This window comes from Sus scrofa, chromosome 15 (genome assembly GCF_054392235.1).
Source record: "Sus scrofa isolate SSC_HxYL_T2T_F1_AM1 chromosome 15, Sscrofa_HxYL_maternal_Yorkshire_Landrace_v2.0, whole genome shotgun sequence".
Lineage (NCBI taxonomy): Eukaryota > Metazoa > Chordata > Mammalia > Artiodactyla > Suidae > Sus > Sus scrofa.
In genome coordinates, this window is record NC_139397.1 from 112,806,161 (window position 1) to 112,828,737 (window position 22,577).

General features: G+C 36.1%; 1 long non-coding RNA gene across 5 annotated transcripts in view; it reads right to left on the reverse strand.

Moving 5' to 3' along the window:
* The window catches only part of LOC110257012 (uncharacterized), a 209,415-nt gene extending 194,776 nt beyond the window's left edge, over positions 1 to 14,639 (reverse strand). For 4 of the 5 annotated variants that reach the window (XR_002339148.2, XR_014830011.1, XR_014830013.1 and 1 more), the window contains exons 1-2: positions 14,321 to 14,639; positions 6,031 to 6,114 (exon numbers count right to left, since the gene is read on the reverse strand). This is a non-coding gene — a long non-coding RNA (uncharacterized LOC110257012). Of the gene's footprint in view, positions 1 to 778; positions 2,327 to 6,030; positions 6,115 to 14,320 lie in introns of those variants that run through there. The other variant, XR_002339150.2, reaches the window with a different exon arrangement.
* Between the last annotated feature and the right edge of the window lie 7,938 nt (positions 14,640 to 22,577).

The window sequence follows — 22,577 nt, forward strand, 5'->3', positions numbered from 1 at the left end:
TGGCACTCTCTCCTTCTCCGCCCTCATCTAGGGAGAGTTCTGGCTTTAAATGGCTTCCTGCTCCCTGCTCTTGCTAATTAATCTCAAGTGTCCTCTCAGTTTTTCCAAGATTGTGTAGCCAATTCCCTACATTACATTTTCTCTCTTAAAATTGTAACATTGTGTCTGTTTTTCTGCCTAAACCCTGATGGATACAAAACCCCTGCAGGAAAAATGCAGTTAATAGTGTGAGCAAGCAGTAGGAGATAGTCAGAGGTGTCTTAAACTGTAAAACAAGTCAATTCTTGTTCTAAAATAGCGATTTGTGTCTTACAGTTTCCCCATAATTATACGATAAATCTCCATTTATGTGCCATTTTAATAAAATGAATACAGCTAATTTTAGAAGAGAAAAAATATACGGTGAATCCATGTTTCTGGAATCACAGTTCAGCTTATCATACATGTCATGTCATCTAAAATAGCAGTGCTAATAATAACCATGGCAATAAGCAGTTAGTAGAGCCCCATCCGGGAGCTTCGTAAGTTCAAAAACAGCAATGGCAACAACAAACAATAACAATAAAATTATACATAGCTTAAACTGTCATTCCCCTACCCAAATCAGTTTCTAATTCATCTTCTAATTAAAGCTAATTATTTTCAATTTTCCCCTCCATACGAACACATTTATTCATTCATAAATATGTATTGTCACCCAGAGCAGTGTGGAACAGCTATTTATCACTTAAAAAATAACCATATTTTGTACATTATAAATTAGCCAATGTAAAAGCTCTTGTCTTATAGAGAACTCTTTTATTGATTTGTATTATTTAACAATTAGGCAGTCTTGTGATTTCTAAAAACAAACCAAATCAACCTACATCTTTTTTCTTTCTAAAATACCTATAGATTTCTTAAAGAATGGCTCACTATGGACCTCATGTAACAGAATCACTTTAAGTGCCTTGATAAAGTTACAGATTCCTGAGCCTAATCCTATATCTAATAAAATAGTAGCTGGTCCTAAACATATGGTTTTTTAGACAGGTTCCTCTAAACATTCTGATACACAGTAAGGTTTGAGAAGCACCGATACAGAGAAATGAAATAAATGTATTTAGTTCCAGTTGTAGCTCATTTCACAAAATAAGATATCGAATATTTGGAAAATACCAATATGCATATATCAATATAGAGATTTGGCTTACAATAGTGAATAGTGAAGGATTTGTGGATGCAACAAATGCTTTGTATGTATAAAAATATATAAGCCCTTTGATAGGCCTATCTGCTTATGAAATCAGATCAGAAATTTAACAGAGGGAAAATAAAGAGCAAATACAGGACACAGGACTACACAGAAACTTCTATTGTCAAAAGGAAGCACATAGTGTGAATGGACATTTAATAAGCTATATTGGGCAATAATCAGAAGATTCTAATATAAGTGATTACATTAGCAGAGGCAGTTGAAAAATGTAGTGCTGATTTTATATAATGCTACGTAAGGGCTATGCAAAACAACAGTTTCAACAGAAATAGCTTCGCTTTATGTCAGTTTTCAGTTTTAGATTGTTCCTGGCAATTGACCTATCTGGCTGGTGTTGAATGTATTCATTTGACCATGTGGCCATGGATCTTCCCTAAGGGATCAATATGAGGCAGAGCAAAACTTTAAAAACTGTAAATCAGATCTCCATAGTTTGCAACTCAAACTAAGGTTTAGTCTATATACTAATGGTTGTAAAAATGAATATTTACTTCATAGCCTCTGTACATGTCACACTCACCCTTCTGTGGCCATCCTAAACTCCAGTAACATGGTACTAATTGCATCTGCTGAACTTAGTATGGTCTTTCAAATAACTGTTAATTTTCACAGTACTGTTTTAAGTGAAGTTCACATCTCCCTTCCACTTGGATTCCTCATAAATGCTGCCTATGATGACTTTCCCAACACACAGACCACAACCACTATTATATTTTATCACTTTCCTTAGAGTACTCAAAGTATCTTCTAATGACGAAAGGAGGAAAAAATATATTTTAAGCATAGTTTAGCACACAGTAATCTCAACTTTCATTTTCTCTGTTCTTGTGGAAGGAGAGGTCTTTTTATTTTCTGTTTCATGGTACTTACAAATAAAGCATCATGAAAAATTCCTGTTTGATAACGTCACCCAAAGTAAAGCTTCATGATACCCAATGATATATTCTATGCTATAATAATTTGGTTTAACATTTAAAACAATGAAAAATAAGGTATATGAATTTGATGAACTGAAGAATAAGGATATCATAGAATTTGTATATCATGAAGTCTCTTTTTTTGCTAAATTTCCTAGAAGAGAAATTAAAATAGTGTTTTATGTAAATGGAATACAGTTGTGAAACATGACAGAGGTTAATAGTTATGTACTAATTGGAGAAGTGACAATATTAAACATCTGAACTAAGTTGATTTTGTTATACTAATATAGATAATAAAGCTAATTTTATGATGAAAGCATAGCAAAAAGCATAATACTATTGACTTTTTGAGAGAGAGACAAATAAGTACATATTTTGAAATGAATAGAAATGATAATTGGATTGAGTTGGGTTCACCAGTGAAACGCCATTATTTTCCATAGGCCTGAAGAATGGCCCCAAGGCAATGATCTCAATGCAACATGTATGTGATACCAGATAGAAAATCTTAACAGTTAGGGAAATAACTTAATCCCTGAGACTCTGTAGCCTGTGAATTTTATTCAGAAGTTTCTGATCTACTTCCAGGCACAAAAACGACCCACCCACGTAATTCATTTCCTTCTTAATGCCCTTGGGCAGTATTTAGATGATGGGATTGAAATAAATCAATTTTTAAAAACTAGAAAGTTACTTATGATGGAGCATGATAATGTGATAAAAAAGACTGTATACATGTATGTGTGACTGGGTCACCTCGCTGTATAGTAGAAAATTGACAGAACACTGTAAACCAGCTATAATGGAAAAACTAAAAATCAATATTAAAAAAACAAGAATTGTCATTAATATGCAAATTTGCAAAAAAAATGGTTTGCCAGCACTTTGGATATTCAATAAGATAATATGTATATAATATAAATATTATATACATAATTTACCTTGGGCTTTATTTTAAATAAGAATGTACAAAACAGGATCACTACTTCTCAAAACCTCTACCATCTATCAATGAACTACACTTCACTTGTTTTCAGTGCAACAGTCAAATGTTCCCTCATACTATATACATTTAGTTTGCAAGGACAGGACATTCTTAGAGCATAATGATTTCTCACCCTATTTGTACTGATTCCTAAGAGCCTGATGTCACTCAGAAATAGTGAGCTAAACTAAAGGATGTCAAAACATTTGGGGATCATATAGACAGTTCTGTCCAAGTAGTACTTTAAATCAGTTATTTTTCCCTTTTCCCATAGAAAATCTGTCAAATATATATTCTTTTAGGAATCGAGAAACTTAAAGTATATTAAAAAGTATCAAATTCAAGTTTTATCAATGTGACTTTTAATACTTAAATTGTCCTTCAGGAAATTTGAAGTGAAGCAATTTTAGATTTAGTTATATATTTTATAATACTATATAACCCTTCTAACAGTCAAGCACCTTTAATTTTTAGCTAACTTAAGCAATTTTTATTAAAAAGGAGAATAGAAGACTGTAAATCTTTCAAAATAATAAGAATCTTCAAATTCTTACACAAACCTAGTGAAACTTGATTTTAGTTTTTTCATGTTACCATACATGTAGATGCAAAAATTTTGTTGCATTTTCTTAATATAATGAATTGTTTTAAGAGTTTAACAAATATCATAAATATTTGCATATTTCTACAGTATCTAAACTAATGTATAAAGTATTTTAACTACTTTATATAGAAATAGTGGATTGTTCTCTTTTATATTTTCTGAGTGGAAATCCCAATAACTAAATGAGCAAAGGATATTAATAAACAATGTAAAAAATTTTTTTTCACTGGTTTATGTAATGGACTAAACTGAACAGGTCTCAAACAGAAAATGATTTTAAATTTTGTTCATAATCTAGCATTACCTTTGTCATATCTTCCTACCACAAACATGGTAGATACTTGGAATAGAACTCATATACTTTCAGGTACTAGCAGTCTCATTTTAATTCCCAAAATTGAATATGACAATCCCCAATTGCAATATTCACCTGTAATCCATTCTAATGATCCCAATTACCACCACCAGAAGTAGAAGTTTAAGCCCCCTAGAGAATTCTGAACTAGCAGAGAAGCAGTGAGTTGATGTATGTTCTTTAGTTCTTCTTGCTCCACATTCTTCCTCCCTCATTTACTAAGGGCTCCTGTACTCTCTCACTTCATCCTCCTTATTGTTGGCAGAAGCTCAAAACTCGGCCTCCATGCACTAATGCTGAATTGAATCTCTGAGACAGTTTTGGGTTTAGGAGAAAAGAATAGCTGTGTTGCTTTGCTAGGCAAAGTGAGATACAACTGCCTAATACCTTCAAAAACCATGTGTCCCAAACCAGGTGATTTGGTGAGGTGTTTTATAGTAAATGGTTCACAGGTGGGGTTTGCTGATAAGGATCAATGTATGTGAAGGGCCTTTCTTCCTTCAATCTGTCCTCACAGTCTCCTGATGAGCTTCTGTTGTTCTGACGATTATCAAACTGTGACCTTCTCTCTGAAATGAAGAAGTCTTCATCAAGTAGTTAACACCTTCCTTTAGTGGGGGTTTTAGCTTTGCAGATCTCAAAGATATCTTTCTGTGTAACACTTGAGGCAGAACCAGGACACTGCCTCAAGGCTTCACTGTTGCTTTCTGACTGTTCCTCCCTTGTCTATGCATCCCATTCCTTCCCTGATTAGCAACTGTATGAACCTTTCTTTGGAACTAAAAGTTCACAGAGGTTGAAGCCTATTCCCTGCAAACAAGAAAGGAGGAACACAGAAGGGCTTCCTGTGCCCAAGAGCCCCAAAGGGTCTTGCTCAGTTTAACTATCTTTTCCCCTTATTCAAATTTCTCTTTTTTTTTTTTTTTAACAGAAATAATCAGGGAAGGTCATTAAGTCCTTTTACTTTCATTATGCTATTTGTTGATTTCTCTTAGCTTTTGAATCCTGGTTTTCATGCCATGAGATATTTCTACAGGTTTTTAGTGAACTCCTATAGGTGTCCCAAAAAGTTTCAGGCAGTACTGTTCCAACAGGTTTGATATGGGAAAATTTATGTTTGCAAATGTTTAAATATGACCCTTATCAAAATTATCAAAAACTACATGATTGCTGATTTACCAATGGGGCTGACTTTCTTCTGTATCTTTTAGATAATTAAACATTGATTATCTGAACAATGTGTATAGCTTCTCTTTCAGTCAGTCTTTATCTCTGGGTGACAATTTTTTTTTTTTTTTTCATACCATGAGTATACTTGTTAACTGAAGAAGTGGAATTGAAACAAAGAAGCTGTTTTCCTCTATGGCTAAATCTCTCCAGCAAAGTGTTGCATATGAACAGCAGTGGTATTGTCATGTTGGCCCACTGGTCTTCTAATCATCTAATATTTGAGAGGTCTAAATCTTGACATGTGATTGCACATATATCTTAGATATTGAGACTGGATGTCCTGGAACTACAAAAGAATATATCAAGCTTGGTAGATTGGTGGTAAGGCTGAATCTGTGGGAAGTTCCAGGGCTACTTGGTATATAAGGCAAAGATGAGTCACTCCAATGAAACAAGTTATTCTCAGTGTGTCTTTGACTTATCTGACCTTACATTCTGAATCCTTTATCAAGCATCCTCAAAATCCAATCCCAACTATAACCACAACAATACAAATCCAATTGGAAGAGACAAAGAGTATTACTTCACCCTAATAGAGTGATAATAGTTGAAATATGTACTATTGTCAATGATTCTAATTCTATAACAGATAACCTAGGGAACATCAGAGGCTTGTCAGAATAAAAATAGATATGACACCACAGAATAACACAATAGGAAAAACATAAAAGTAATTCTTACCATGTGTAATGATTCACTGTAAGAATTTGGTAGTTGGCACTCCATGGTATAATTCTGGATACCTGGTTTCTTCATTTTGCAGCTCTACAAAGTGAGAGTGAGGCAGAAAAATAAGCCAGGTAGTAGGTGTAGGAGCATGGGCTTTGATACATTCTTTGATATGGCTATTGATTAACATTTGTGGCTTAAGGGCTCCAGGGAGTAACATCCCCACAGGTCTTGTTTACTATAGAGAGTGTACCTACACCCAGATGGGCATTAATCTCTAACCCACTCTTCAACTGATAGAAAAGGAGTGAGGGGAATGGTGACTCAGTCTACAGAAAGAGAAGGGCAAAGAAACCATGATACTTAAGGACATTTCTACCCCCAAAACCCCTATTGGACAAGGACTGATATAGATAACTGGGCAAGGCCAATGGGAGAAAACCACATCTTTCTGGACCCCACGTTGGTAACCCCCATTTTTAAGGGATAAAAACCCCTATAAGACAATAGAGAGGGGGACTCTTCTTCCCCCTCTCAGCCTGTCCTGGGAGCTGTTCATTTCCTGGGAGATGTTCATTTCACTGCAATAAAGACTTTGATTGCTTGCTGCCTGTGCCTTCAAGTTCATTCTTTGTCTCTGTGAACAAGAACCCGGATTCTGGTAACATATTTCTGGCATCAAGAGGGCATTGGAATTTTCTGCTTCTAGTCAGGCCACAGCAAAAGACACTGGAAAAGCCTATCATCTTTACAACTATGGCTCTGAGGGGGACACGTTATTTTGCCAACTTTGCATTTGTTGTAATTAGTTACATGGGTCCTCCTACGTACTGAAATGTTCCTCAGTCTCTCAAGACCAGGCAGGCTCATCTGCATTCAAGAAACCTATAGAACAGTGGAATCAAGGCATTAAGAATAGTTCAGAAATCCCTTTATTGGCTTCACAAGTGGCAGTGGTGGTGTGGCAAAGTCCTATCTACCTTTTATACTAGTACTGAATGAAGCCAGCAATTTGTCCAAATGTTACATAAGAGGTGGTCATCATCCTGTTCTACTGCACATGCCTTGCCCAGTTACCTATATCAGGTGTGAAATATGCATAAATATCATAATAGCTGCTGTGTCATTCCTCACTGGAACAACATGGAGGCTAGGCAGAAAGAGTCCAAGTTGCTCCATTTTCCCCACATAAAAATTCTGTAAAATGCATTTCTTGAATGGTGTCTTCTTTCCAGCAACAAATCTAACTACAGAGGGAAACATGACTGCTTCCATATTCTTAGCTTTCTAATAAACATGCACTGAAAATAGCATGAAAAGGTACAAATACAAATGTAGGTGTAATTATAAATGTAGGTATAAAGAAAAAGAAACTCTATATTTGAATTATTTGGTATATCCCATAAGAAGTTAATGAAAAATAACAGTTGCATAAAAAGTTAAGTATGTATTACCTATATAGCTACAACTATGTTTTAAATAGAATACTTCCTTATCCAGCATTTATGAAAAGCAAAAAAAAAAAAAAATTCAGGTTATTCTGATAATAATCTTAAATAGCAAAATTAAAATCTAATATCTAATATTTATAACTATTTTATATGCTTTACATATCATATACTATAAAAATCCTAGAACAAATACATGGGGTTCTGTTGATACTTCCATTTTAACAAAATGAAAAGTGAAGCCAAAGTGGATGAATTTAAGTGACAAAGCCAGATTTGAACTCAACCCGTCTAATAGAACAATCTTCACTTTACCCATAATGCTGTGTTGTCTAATTTACACATGATAATTTAAAACAAAAATTTTGGATCTCAGTTTGGAATTTAAACAAATGACATGTTGAGCAGACCAACTATTTTCAGAATGCATACATATATTGTTCTTTTCAACCCAAATTACATAATATATGCCTAAGAACAAAGTAAGATACTGCAATGGACAGAGAAATTCCAACAATAATCAGAGCTCTTATCAAACTACTAATAAAATCAAGAGGCAAGGAAAAGCCCAAGATCCTCAGATTGGTTCCCAGGTACTTTTCTTTCACCTCAGATACATTAGGCCTAGGCTGATGTTTTTAAGAGAAATATGCAGTCACCTCATTCACATGAATGAATCTAAGTATAATGCCACTTTATACTTAAGACTTTTACACAGGAAGCCATTCACCATAAACCATAGATTCCAACTACTTTTGCCAAAAGTAATTCTATCAGCTATACGTAGTCCATAGATGAGCATATTTCTGCTAGGGTTTTTGTTTTTGTTTTTTCCCCTAAATGATCAGCCATTAGTATGTTTTTACAAAAACAAGGACTGGGTCTCCAGAATTCTTTCTTTCCTAGGAACACCATTCTATCTTTTCCAGATAAAAAGTGAATGAATTGTACAGCTTCACTTTTAACCACTTATGTGCCAGTGGTTATAATGGGGTTATATGCATTATACTGCTTATACATTCAAATTTTAATTTTGAATACACAGTATTATACAAATGTGTTTACCTCAGCAAAATTAAAAATGTTGAGATGGCATGAAAATCATTCTAATAACATTTCGCTAATTTGGAATCATGTTTAAAAACTTAACAATTAGGAGTTCCTGCCATGGCACAGTGGAAATGAATCCAACTAGGAACCATGAGGTTGCAGGTTTGATTCCTAGCCTCACTCAGTGGGATTATAGATCCATTGTTGCCATAAACTGTGGTGTAGGTTGCACATGTGGCTTGGGATCTGGCATTGCTGTGGCTGTGGCATAGGCCAGCAGCTACAGGTCTGATTAGACCCCTAGCCTGGGAATCTCCATATGCCATGAGTGTGGCCCTAAAAAGCAAAAAAAAAAAAAAAAAAAAAAAAAAAAAGTTAACATTAAGCACATTTTCAAAACCTCTATTAATATGACTTTTCCCTCATTATTCTGGCTTATATATCATGAATCAATGTAACTGCACATGTACAACTCTTCTAAGTTGAAAAGTTCATTATGTATAGAGCATAATAAAAAATATAGAGTATGACTATTTCAACAGCAAATACTTAGCAATACTGATAATTTATTATTTAATAGTTCTTATAAGATAGAAATTGTTTCTATAAGCTAACATGATAAATGGGCCAATCATCTGCAATATTAGATTTATTTTTCACAATATCCTTGCTAGTTTTTATTCCTTAGAGATTGCAATCTAAATTGTTTTTGCTACAGAAGACACCTAAATTACTGTAATTATAAACATAACACAATGTACATAATATATGAAGTATATATATTAAAATTGTGTCATTTTTAGATGATTTTTTTATTGCTCCTAAATGTTCTCCTTGTTGCATTTTGCTTGATGCATTTTTAATATTTTTTTCATTTACAAGAAACTAAGTGATAAAGTCTGTTAATTCAATGATACTTTTGCCAAATGACTTCTATTTATTTCATGTGTGTATATTGAATATACTACACCATTTCAATATATATATTGAAAATTCTATACCATTTTTCTGCACATTGCAATCTTTTCTACTCTTTGCATTGTCTATTAGTAGAATATAAGCAAGTGACTTAGAATAACAATTTGATATTTTCTCATCACAATAACGAAAGGTCCCAAATCATGCCCAAGTAACTTCTGACTTTCATAACACCTTTGCAAAGTCCATAAGGAATCTAGAAGTAAAGGATCAAACATAGCATCTAACTATTTTAGTTTTTTGTATACAAAATAGGAAAAAAAATACAGTAGGTAGTAATCAAAAGCATGTTTTCTGACCCTTATAGTTACTCCTTTATTATTGTCAGATACATAGGGGAGCCAAACTTGCCACCCCAAAATATTTCTTTGTTATGAGGATTATTTTGAGCTGAAGTGCCGAGACCAGCTCAGCAGGATGGGGCTGAAGAACAGGTGCTGGGGAACTTAAGGAAAGAGCCAATACAAAACAAAATGCCAACACAAAACAAAACACAGAGATAGTAAAAGTGGGAACCCAGGGGACTCAAGGTCTCTAGGACCAAGAGCCCTGCCTCAAGAAACCACACCACTTTTATTTTACTCTTTTGATGAGATCACATGAGGAGGGGCTATGGATGGATGATCAAGCAAGAAGATTGGAAAAACATCTTGAGACATTTCCCCCTTTTTGTTTTTACAGGAGGACAAAAATAGATCTTGCAACTTCTTTTCTTCATTACTTTTTTTTTTTTTTGTCTTTTTGCCATTTTTTTGGGCCACTCTCGCAGCATATGGAGGTTCCCAGGCTAGGGGTCGAATAGGAACTGTAGCTGCCAGCCTACACCAGAGCCACAGCAACTCGGGATCTGAGCCACATCTGCAACCTATACCACAGCTCACGGCAACGTCGGATCCTGAACCCACTGAGTGAGGCCAGGGATTGAACCTTCAACCTCATGGTTCTTGGATTCGTTGGCCACTGAGCCACAACAGGAACTCCTTCATTACTTCTTAAATCTCTCACTTTGTGCATCTGTAGACAGAACACGAGTCTAAGTTAAGTCTCACGTGGAACTCCTCGGGTTTCAGCCGTGCTTAGACTGACCAATTTCCAGGGTGGCCAGAGCAGGGCTCAGCGTTCTTTGATGATGGTGAAGGGGGTCTCTGGAACTTGACCATGAGGGGATTCTCTAGGTGCTGCACAGCCTCCCAGGTGTCCATGTCAGCCACAGATGCAGACTTCTTGACTATGATGTGGTAGCAGAGGATGGTTCCACGGGGTAATAACTGTCACCTTTATAGCAGTTGGGGGTTCTATGCGACCCTTAATTTACAAATGTTAATCAATAGCCATATCAAAGAATGTATTGAAGCCTATATTCTCAATCCCCACCCCTGAGTTGGAGACTCTGTGGGAAAAGGGGTGACGACCACTCTAACTTCTTCCTGCTGAAAAGGGTGTCATTGCAGAAAGCAGTTAGGTCTCCACTCATGGGACGGTCAAGTGGGCCTTGATACATTGCTTTGGATACCCCTTCTATCAACATTTGAACATTGATAGCTCTTAATCAAGATGTAATGAAGCAAGAAATACAATTAATTATACAGGGTCTGAATAAAAGGATCGAGATCACAATGAATATGGTGAAAGAAACATTTTCATTAGGAAGAGGAGGTCAGCTGGTTCCACAAAGCAGCTCCAAAAGCTAAAGCTGGATAGGACAGCTCATGAATCTACTGTTGAAGATCTAACAGGGAATGAGACATTCTGTGAACAATTGGGAATACAACATTTAGATTTTATAATAACAAGGCCTTAGTTAAGAAAATACAGGAGCCTTGATTAGGCTCCATTGGCATATATTTACCCCTCTCTTTTTATTTTTTTATTTTTTGGGGCATTCTATTAACCATAGTCTGTGAAATAACAGATTGTGAACTGAAAGGAAATAATATATTGTTCAGATTAACCTGATACTTTACATGAGCTTCTGCATTAATCACCAGGTTTTAATACTAATAAAAGAAAAGCTTTACATTTGACTGATATACACTATCATTTTGCTAAAATGTGAGGGATTGCTGAGTAGTTACGTTGTGAGTCACATGGGAAGTCCTCATTGCCATGTGAATTGAGGCTTTAACCTCTTACAAAATATCTCTTTCTAAAAGAGGAGTTGGAGTCTGGAGCAATCAGAAAGGCATTGAGAAAAGAAAATGGATTTTCAGTCACAACTCAAAGGTTGTGTAAAAATTTTGTAATCGGCTTGCCAGAAACATGTATATGGCAGATTCATGAGGGAGGGGCCCAGGATTGGAGAGAAGGACTGAAAAGTGGCTCCATATTCAGGAGGAAGTCAATAGTCTTGTCTTCCTATATTTAGAGTCACTTAGGGCTCCTAAGTGGTGATTAGGACAGGAGCCATTATGGAAATGTCCTGTCAGTCTTGATCCTGGGCCTGAGGGGTCAACCACAGAGACCTTAGTCTTCAGGGGCAGTCCCTCTTCCAGTGATCTCCCCAACATATGGGGCACAGCTGAGTCTAAGGGCATTCCCATTTAAAGGATCCCTCATTTCCACAGAGGAAACAGGTTCCAGGCATAGGTCTCTGCCCTAGTCCTCTCACCTTGGAAACTCCCAGGTTGACTCCCTGTAGTGCTGTAAGTAAAGCCTCTGCCTTTTCTCTGTCTCTCATCTTGTTCTCCTTTCATTCTTCCTGGCCCCGATTATAACATATTTTAGCTGCTGCTCTGAGGAGGTGCTCCAGGTCCTGATCAGGGCCAAAAGCCAATTTTTTGGAGCTTTCTCCATATATCTGGCACCGATTGAGCTATAAATTTATCCTTAAGAATTATTTGGCCATCCATTGTTTCTGGGCTCCTTAGTATATGTTTTCTCAATGCCTTTCTGAGTCTAAGAAAGTTGATGTACTCTCTTGTTCCCCTAGTAAACCTTCAATAGTTTTTAATGGGCTTTACTCATGAGGATTGTAATCCCTCCACTATATAAGTAACAAAATGATTTCTATGCCAATTGTGGTTATCTCCCTCATCAACAGACCAACTGGGATCACTCATAGAAACCACCTGACACCCTGTGGGGAATCTTGTTCTATCTCTTTTAATTTGCCTCTGGCATTTATAGCATCATTCCCTTCATCTTCCCCAGCTTTGATTTGAGCAGTTTCGAAGATGTTATGTATATATATATTTTCTTTATTCTTGTTGGCTTGATTGGCTGGAGACTGTCCAAGAGAGTAATTCATTAACAGAACACAGAGGTTGATGGCCCATACAGACAGGAATCAGCTTCCCCTTAGGGGACGAATCCCATAGTTCCATAGGAACCATTAAGCAGTATGACCCCCTCCGTAGCCCTGCATATATTCCAATGAATTTGATTTTTCATTCTCTTGAAGGTACAAAAAGTCTTGTCAGGCATCCCCATATTAACTGGTTTCACCTGCCGGTAAGTGAAACTCCAGCCTGTAATTATTTGGAGTGAGAGGTTTTCTTTAAATTAGCCACTGCTTGGGCTAACATTGAGGCCTTAAAGGACTCCGTCCCCACTCCCAGACAGGCTTTAATATATTCAGTAATGTTAGCTTTTCCTTTTAAAAATCCATGGCCTTTTTGCAATCAGTATTTGCATTTTCACATGTTAACAATTGAAAAATATTATCAGACACCTCAGAGTTAGTAATTTGTCATTTTAATGCATCTTGTAAATGAGCTAGAAATTCAGTATAAGGTTCCTTTGGGCCTTGTAGGATCTTTTGAAAAGAAGTATTTATTTGACCCTTAGATTCAATTTGATCCCATGCCATTAAGCAACATTGTCTAATCTGTTCAATAGCCAAATCATTCATTCTCATTTGATCTTGAGGATTATTCCAAAGGCCAATCCCTAACAATAGTTCCACTGTAATTGGAAAATTTCGAGCCTGATTATGATTAGCAGTAATTTAGGCATGATCTTGCCACCAAGACTTAAATTGTAAATATTCACTAGGTGATAGCACAGCATGGGTTAAGTTATGCCAATCAGCAGGAATCACACGATTTCCTTCAGCTACTCCCTGCATGATTCCTTTTGTAAAGGGAGAATTAACACCATAGTTCTAAACAGCCCGTTTTAATTCTTTAAGAATTTTAAAAGGAAAGGGCTCATGAATGAACTCAAACTCCATCAGGGTTGGCAGGATCAATGCCTGGAGCCGCTGTCTCCCTGACAGTTATTGGAAAGGCTAAATCTATGGCATCCAAATCACCTTCCCTTCAAGCCTGTAATATCCCCTGTTGAATGGATGATAGATGGTGTTCAGGGATAATGCTCATTTTCTTTGCAACCCTAGAAGTAGAGGCTTGATGAGTCCTCATTACTTTACTCCTAATAGGAGGCGATTGAGGAATATCAGGATCAACAATTGGAGCTGAAGGCTCAGGAGCCAAATATTCTCTATGATAATTTTGTTCAGGGACAGCATATTTAGGTTCTTCCAACAAAGGTGTAAACTCCCCTTCTTCTTCCTCCTCTAAGTCCTTCATGGTCTGTGGAGGTTCTAAAACTGATTTAATTAAGCTCCAAGTACTCCAAATAGACACAAGAATTGAAACACCCTCATCATGCAATATTTTAAGTTCTGTACCTACCATTCCCATATCTTTAAATCTAATGTTTCTAATGTAAGAAACCAGTCACAATTGTTTTTCAATAGTCTGAAAAAGTTCCAAAAGCTTACTTTCACTTATTTTTGGACCCCCTTTTTTAAGGAGTTTTCCTAACAAATGTAAGGACTATAGTTTCCTGCAATTATCTTATTTCCCATTTTACCCTGTAAATACCTGAGAGAGGGAACGTATCCACAGGATTTCTTCAGTGCGGCCACGCAAAATTCCTCCCTTCTTCTCAGGGCTCCACAGCACTTACAATGAATAAAAATTCCCACTGTATTCGCAGTCCTTGGTTCTTCATACCTGCCTGTTTGCCCACCCCACGTTGGGTGCCACTTGCCAAGACCAGCTCAGCAGGATGGGGTTGAAGAACAGGTGCTGGGGAACTTATGGAAAGAGCCAACACAAAACAAAACGCCAACACAAAACAAAACACAGAGATAGTAAAGGTGGGAACCCGGGGGAATCAAGGTTTCTAGGACCAAGAGCCCCGCCTCAAGAAACCACACTGCTTTTATTTTACTCTTTTGATGAGATCACATGAGGAGGGGCTATGGGTGGATAATCAAGCAAGAAGATTGGAAAAGCATGTCTCCTGACAGTGGATGATCAAGTAAGAAGATTGGAAAAACATGCCTCGTGACACTGAAGAAAATTAAAACCCAAAAGACCAAGGAAGAAACTTTGCCTTGACCCCAAACTGCAAAAAAGAATTTAAATAGAGGCCCTTAATAAAGCTATCATCAGAGATACCAGCAAAGAATAAGGGGTAGGTGGTGGGGGAAACTCTGGGCAGAGCCTAGAAATCAGAGTCCACTCTGTGTCCCAAAGTCTCATTAAGGCCCAGGAAACATTTCTTTTTTCAAAGCATGTGCTTTTCCATTTCCATGTGTTTGCCTTTTTTCCCTTTGTAAGTCCTAAACCACTACCCCACAACATCCTCTTTTGTTTTCAGCTGAAGATGATATTTAAGGTGAGGGTTTCAGCCATTTTGTCGAGTTACTTAGAAATCCTGGATCGTCCCAATGTGTACATGTTATTAAACAAGTTCGATTTTCTCCTGTTAATCTGTCTCATATGAATTTAATTTTTAGTCCAGACAGAAGAACCTAGAAGGGTAAAGAAAATTTTCTTCCCCCCTGACAGACATTAATGAATATTATACAATTAAATTTCAAAAATTCTTTTATTTTACTCTATAATGTCAGATATGTACAACATTACCTGAATTGTTTTTGAAGGCAAGCAAAAATTTCCAATGATTTAGTCTTTTGTCATCTAAATTGATAAGACCTGTTATTTCATATTATACTGCTAAATTCAACTATTTTTTTTTTCTAAAAAGTGTTTTGGCATTTTTTTTAATTTTAAAGTTTTATAGTTCACAATGTCTTCAAATAAATCATATATTTTTCTTTGTACTAAATGTATAAAATGATGCATGAGATGACCACAGGTGAATACTTTCATGATAGGATGACAGGTGCTGGTTTTATACACTGAAGCATATTATTAACTAGGCCTGCAGCTACAGAACTACGCTAGGGTTTATAGACACAAAGCTGAAGGACTTCATAACCATGAACTGCTCTTTGACTCACAGAAAGATATATGTATAAGTACATATGCATATATATATATATATACAAATATAGATGCATACACACATGTATAGTGAAATAAAACTATACATAGATACATACAGACATACATAGATGCATACAAACAACAAACATAGATGCATACACACAACACGTGTGCGTATAGTGAAATAAAAGGCATATTTTTATGGCAAGGTAAGAGAAATTTAAATTAAAAAATCTCTACCCTTTGGTCCCCATTCTCCCCTCACTGATTGTATATCTGCATTACGCCTTACCAAACCTCCCCCATCTGCAGGTATACCTACTCAACCATAAAGAGCAACTTTCTCCTAGCATCAACAAGACAACTCTTTAAAAGACAGCATTCCTTCTTGATCTTGAAAGAGACTACATGACCTACCTCAATGACTCTTAGATCTGGATTATATAAACAGTCAATAGTACTTCATTGTACAGCCCTTTGTCTTGAAACACTTATATAACTGTGCCTTGATTTCTAACAGATAAAGCATTCTGAGATGCTCTCCCCCAGTTAAAATCCTCAAATTTGGCTTGAATAACATTTTCCATTTCTTTCTTAGATCAACTGATTAATTCTTCATCAATAATACATGATCTTTCAGTCAATAATTTTATTGACTTGATCATCTAACAAGAAAAACCTTCACTCTAATTTCTCTCCTATACAATTTAAGCCTTATTTTGCTGGGAGAATGATCCTCTGGAAATTAACTTCTCTCCAACCATCTATCCATTTCAGTTTCAAAATTTACTATTGCAATCTAGTGCGCTTAACTCTCAGGAGCTATGGATGGTCTTGCACTGTATGGTATCATTTGTCATGAAAAAGCAGAGACCACCTCAACTCCAGAGGCCCATGGGCTCCTGGTTTTACTATCTGTCTTTTTACCTGAGGCTATACATAGCATTTCCTATACTCCAAGCCATGTGGTGCTCCTGCCATATGTTGTTATACTCAGTGAAGGCCAAACAACTATAGCCTCTCTATTGTTTATCATCACCCCACTAGCAGAGGTGAAACCACGCCAGCAGTTACTATGCAAAAATACAATAGATTGGCAGGATGCTCCACTGGCCTAGGCAGCTTTTTGCTATGGAGACTGCTTATTATTGTAAACTAATTTCAGGGTTTTAGTAGTATAAGAGTGTAACAGTAGCAGCACTGTTAGTTGCATATTCAACACTGACTTCCCTTTTCTTTCTTTAATTAAACTGCAGACTTTTATATATATATTTTTTCATTATAGCTTGTTGACAGTGTTCTGCCCAATTTTCTCCTGTAGAGCATTGTGACCCAGTTACACATACATGTAGATGTTTTTTTCTCACATTATCATGCTTTGTCATAAGTGACCAGATGTAGGTCCCAGTACTACACAGCAGGCTCTCATTGCCTATCCATTCCAAAGGCAATAGTCTGCATCTATTAATCCCTAGTTCCCAATCTATCCCACTCTCTCCCCCTCCCCACTGGCAACCACAAGTCTGTCCTCGAAGTCCATGATTTTCTTTTCTGTGGAAAGGTTCATTTGGGCCATATATTAGATTCTAGATACAAATAATATCATATGGTTTTTGTCTTTCTGTTTCTGACTTACTTCACTTAATATGAGAGTCTCAGGTTCCATCTGGGTTGTTACAAATGGCATTATTTTGTTCATTTCTATGGCTGAGTAGTATTCCAATGTGTACACATACCACATCTTCTTAATCCATTCATCTGTTGATGGATATTTGGATTGTTCCTATGTCTTGGCTATTGTGAATAGGGCTACAATGAACATGTGGGTGCATGTGTCTTTTTCAAAGAAAATTTTGTCTGGATATATGCCTGAGAGTGAGTGGGATTGCTGGTCATATGGTAATTCTATGTATAGTTTTCTAAGGTACCTCCATACTGTTTTCTATAGTAGTTGTACCAGGTTACATTCCCACCAACAGTGAAGGAGGGTTCCCTCTTCTCCATATCTTCTCCAGCATTTGTTATTTGTGGACTTATTAATGATGGCCATTCTGACTGTTATGATGTGGTATCTCATGGTACTTTTGATTTGCATTTCCCTAATAATCAGTGGTGTTGAGCATTTTTTTCATATGCTTGTTGGCTATCTGTACATCTTCCTTGGAGAAATGTCTATTCAGGCCTTTTGCCCATTTTTCCATTGGGTTGTTGGCTTTTTTGCTGTTGGCTTTAGAAGTTTGTAAATTTTAAAAATTAAGCCCTTGTCAGTTGTGTCGTTTGAAATTATTTTCTCTGATTCTGTAAGTTGTCTTTTTTTTTTTTTATGGTTTCCTTGCTGTGCAAAAACTTGTCAGTTTGATTAGGACCTATTGGTTTATTTTTGCTTTTATGTCTGTTGCTTTGGGAAGCTGACCTGAGAAAACATTTGTAAAGTTGATATCAGAGAATGTTTTGCCTATGTTCTCTTCCAGGAGTTTAATGGTGTCTTGCCTTACATTTAAGTTTTACCATTTTGAGATCATTTTTGTGCATGGTGTGAGGGTGTGTTCCAGTTTCATTGATTTACATGCAGCTGTCCGGTTTTCCCAGCACCACTTGCTAAAAAGACTGTTTTTTCCAATTTTATATTCTTGCTTCCTTTGTGAAAGATTAATTGACAAGAGGTGTATATGTTTATTTCTGGGTTCTCTATTCTGTTCCATTGGTCTGTCTGTTTTGACACCACTACCACACTGTCTTGGTGACTGTGGTTTGTAATATTTCTTGAAGTCTGGGAGTTATGCCTCCTGCTTGGTGTTTGTTCCTTGGGATTGCTTTGGCAATTCTGGGTCTTTGGTGGTTCCATATAAATTTTTGGATTGTTTGTTGTAGTTCTGTGAAAAATGTCATGGGTAATTTGATAGGGATTGCATTGACTGTGTAGATTGCTTTGAGTAGTATGGCCATTTTTACAATATTGATTTTTTCCAACCCTGGAGCATGGAATATCTTTCCATTTCTTTACATCTTCTTTAATTTCCTTTATGAATGTTTTATAGTTCTTAGCATATAAGTCCTTTACCTCCTTGGTAAGATGTAGTACCAGGTATTTGATTTTTTGGGGTGTAATTTTAAAAGGTATTGTATTTTTGGATTCCTTTTCTAATATTTCAATGTTAGTATACAGAAATGTGACTGATTTCTGAATGTTAATCTTATAACCTGCTACTTTGCTGAATTTGTTGTTCAGTTCAAGTAGTTTTTGGGTTGAGTCCTTAGCGTTTTCTATATAGAGTATCATGTCATCTGCATAGAGTTACAATTTTACCTCTTCTCTTCCTATTTGGATGCCTTTTATTTCTTTTGTTTGTCTGATTGCTGTGGTTAGTACTTCCAATACTATGTTGAATAACAGTGATGAGAGTGGGCATCCTTATCTTGTTCCAGATTTTAGTGGGAAGGCTTTCAGTTTTTCTCCACTGAGTATTATATTTGCTGTGGGTTTGTCATAAATGGCTTTGATTATGTTAAGAAAAGTTCCCTCTCTACCCACTTTGGTAAGAGCTTTTATTGTGAATGGATGTTGGGATTTTTCAAATGCTTTGTCTTTATCTATTGAGATGATCATGTGGTTTTTGACTTTATTGTTAATGTGGTGTATGATGTTGACTGATTTGTGTATGTTGAACCATCCTTGTGCACCTGGGATGAATCCCACTTGGTCTTGGTGTATGATCTTTTTTGTATTTTGTTGGATTCGGTTGGCTAAAATTTTGTTGAGAATTTTTGCGTCTATATTCATCAAAGATATTGGCCTATAGTTTTCTTTTTTGCTGGTATCTTTGGTTTTGGAATTAGGGTGATTGTGGCACCATAGAATTTCTTTGGGAGTGTTCCTTCTTCTTCAACCTTTTGAAAAAGTTTAAGGAGGATGGGCATAAGTTCCTCTTTGTATGTTTGGCAGAATGAAGCAATCTGGTCCTGGACTTTTATTTGTTGGGAGCGTTTTTATGACATTCAAATTCATTTCTAGTTATTGGTCTGTTCAGTTGATCTATTTCTTCTTGATTCAGTTTTGGCAGGCTGTAAGTCTCTAGAAAGCTGTCCATGTCTTCTAGGTTATCAAACTTGTTGGCATACAATTGTTAATAGTATTCCCTCATATTTTTTTGTATTTTTGTAGTATCTGTTGTGACTTCTCCTTTTTAATTACTTATTTCATTTATTTGGGTTTCTTTCTCTCCTCTTCTTGGTGAGTCTGGCTGGAGGTTTGTCAATTTTGATTACCTTTTCAAAGAACCAGCTCTTGCTTTTACTGATTTTTTCTATTGTTTTTTGCATCTCTATTTTATTGATTTCCTCTCTGATCTTTACGATTTCCTTCCTTCTGCTGACTTTAGGTTTTGTTTGGTCTTTTTCTAACTCATTTAAGTGGTGGGTTAAGTTGTCAATTTGTGATTTTTCTTCTTTTTTGAGGAAAGCCTGTATTGCTATGAATTTCCCTCTGAGCCCTGCTTTTGCAGAATCCCATAGATTTTGAGTGGTTTTGTCTTAATTATCATTTGTCTCAAGGTATTTTTTAATTCTCTTCTTGATTTCCTCATTGACCCATTAATTTTTTAGTAGTATGTTGTTTAGTCTCCACATCGTCAGTTTTTTCTCATTTCTTTTCCTGTGGTTGATTTCTAGTTTGATGCCATTGTAGTAAGAGAAGATACTTGAAATAATTTCTATACTCCTAAATTTGTTGAGATTAGCTTTGTGCTCCAGTATGTGATGGATCCATGAGAATGTTCCATGTGAACTTGAGAAGAATGTATATTCTGATTTTTTTGGATGTAATGTCTTGAAAATGTCGATTAAGTCTAATTTTTCTATTGTGTCCTTTAGGATTTCTGTTGCCTTATTGATTTTCTGTCTAGAGGACCTGTCCATTGATGTGAGTGGGTTTTTAAAGTCTCCTACTATGATTGCATTCCCATCAGTTTCTCCCTTTGTGTCTGTTAGTATTTGTTGTAGGTATCTGGATGCTCCTATATTATGGCATATATATTGATGATTGTAATATCTTCTTCTTCAATGGTTCCTTTTACCATTAATTTGTGTCCTTCTTTGTCTTTCTTTATGGCCTTCATTTTAAAGTCCATTTTGTCTGATGTGAGTATTGCAACTCCCACTTTCCTGTCTTGTACACTGGCAGGAAATATCTTTTCCCATCCCCTCACTTTCAATCTGTATGTGTCCTTTACCCTAAAGTGAGTTTCTTGTAGACAGCGGATTGAAGGTTTTTTCTTGTTTAGCCAACCCGCCACTCTGTGTCTTTTGATTGGAGAATGCAGTCCATTGACATTTAAGGTGATTATGGACAGTTATGTATTTATTGCCATTTTAAACCTTGTTTTCCAGTTGATTTTATGTTACTTTTCTTTTCTTTTGGTTGGATCATTTCCATTTATTTTATGCTTGAGTATTTTTCTTTTCAGGTTTTATGAAAGTAATGTTTGGCTTTGATTTGTGGTTGCCCTGTTTTTTAAGTATGTTAACCCCTTCCCATACATGCTTGCTTTAGCCTGATAGTCTTATAGGCTCAAACACATTATTAAAATAACAAAAAATCTATATTTTCTTACTTTCTTTCCCTACATTGTATGATTTTGCAGCCTTATATATTTTTTAACATCTTCATGTTTAGATCTGTATGCTGGCTTATTTAAGTGACTGCTTTCCAATTGTGGTTTCCTCCATCCTAATTCTTCTTACTTTTTTTTTTAATTTAGAGAAGCCCTTTCAGAATTTCTTCTAGAATAGGTTTAGTATTGCTGTACTCTTTTAGCTTTTGTATGTTGGAGAAATTCTTTGTCATCCCTCTATTTTAAATGATATTCTTGCTGGATAGAGTATTCTAGGTTGCACATTTTTTCCTTTCAGCACTTTAAATATATCTTGCCACTCCCTCTGGCCTGTAGTGTTTATGTAGAGAAATCAGCTGATAGCCTTATGGGGGTTCCCTTATAATTAATGCTTTGCTTTTCTCTTGCTGCCTTTAGAATCCTCTCTTTATCTTTAATTTTGCCATTTTTATTATAATATGACTTGGTGTGGTCCTGTTTGGGTTCAACTTGTTTGGGGCTCTCTGTGCTTCCTGTATCTTGATATCAGTTTCCTTGAGATTTGGAAAGTTTTCAGCCATAATTTCTTCAAATATATTTTCAATCCCCTTTTCTTTCTTTTTTTTTCTCCTTCTAGAATTCCTATTATTCATACAGTGGCCTGGTTTGTATTATCGCACAGTTCTTTTGTATGGCTTTCATGTTTGTTTCCTTTGGTTTTCTTTTTTTTTAATTTTTTTTTATTTTCCCACTGTACAGCAAGGGGGTCAGGTTATCCTTACACGTATACATTGCAATTACAGTTTTTCCCCCACCCTTTCTTCTGTTGCAACATGAGTATCTAGACATAGTTCTCAATGCTATTCAGCAGGATCTCCTTTGGTTTTCTATCTGCTGGGTGTATTCCATTATTCTATCTTCCAATTCACTAATTCATTCCTCTGCACTATTCATTCTGCTCTTTAGTAACTTTAGCTCAGTTTTAGTAACTTTAGCTCACTGCTCAACAGTGCAGGAGAGTTCCCTTTTCTCCACAGCCCCTCCAGCACTTGTTATTTGTGGATTTATTAATGATGGCCATTCTGACTGGTGTGAGGTGATATCTCATGGTAGTTTTGATTTGCATTTCTCTTATAATCAGCAATGTTGAGCATTTTTTCATGTGTTTGTTGGCCATCTGTATATCTTCTTTGGAGAACTGTCTATTCAGGTCTTTTGCCCATTTTTCCATTGATTGATTGGTTTTTTTGCTG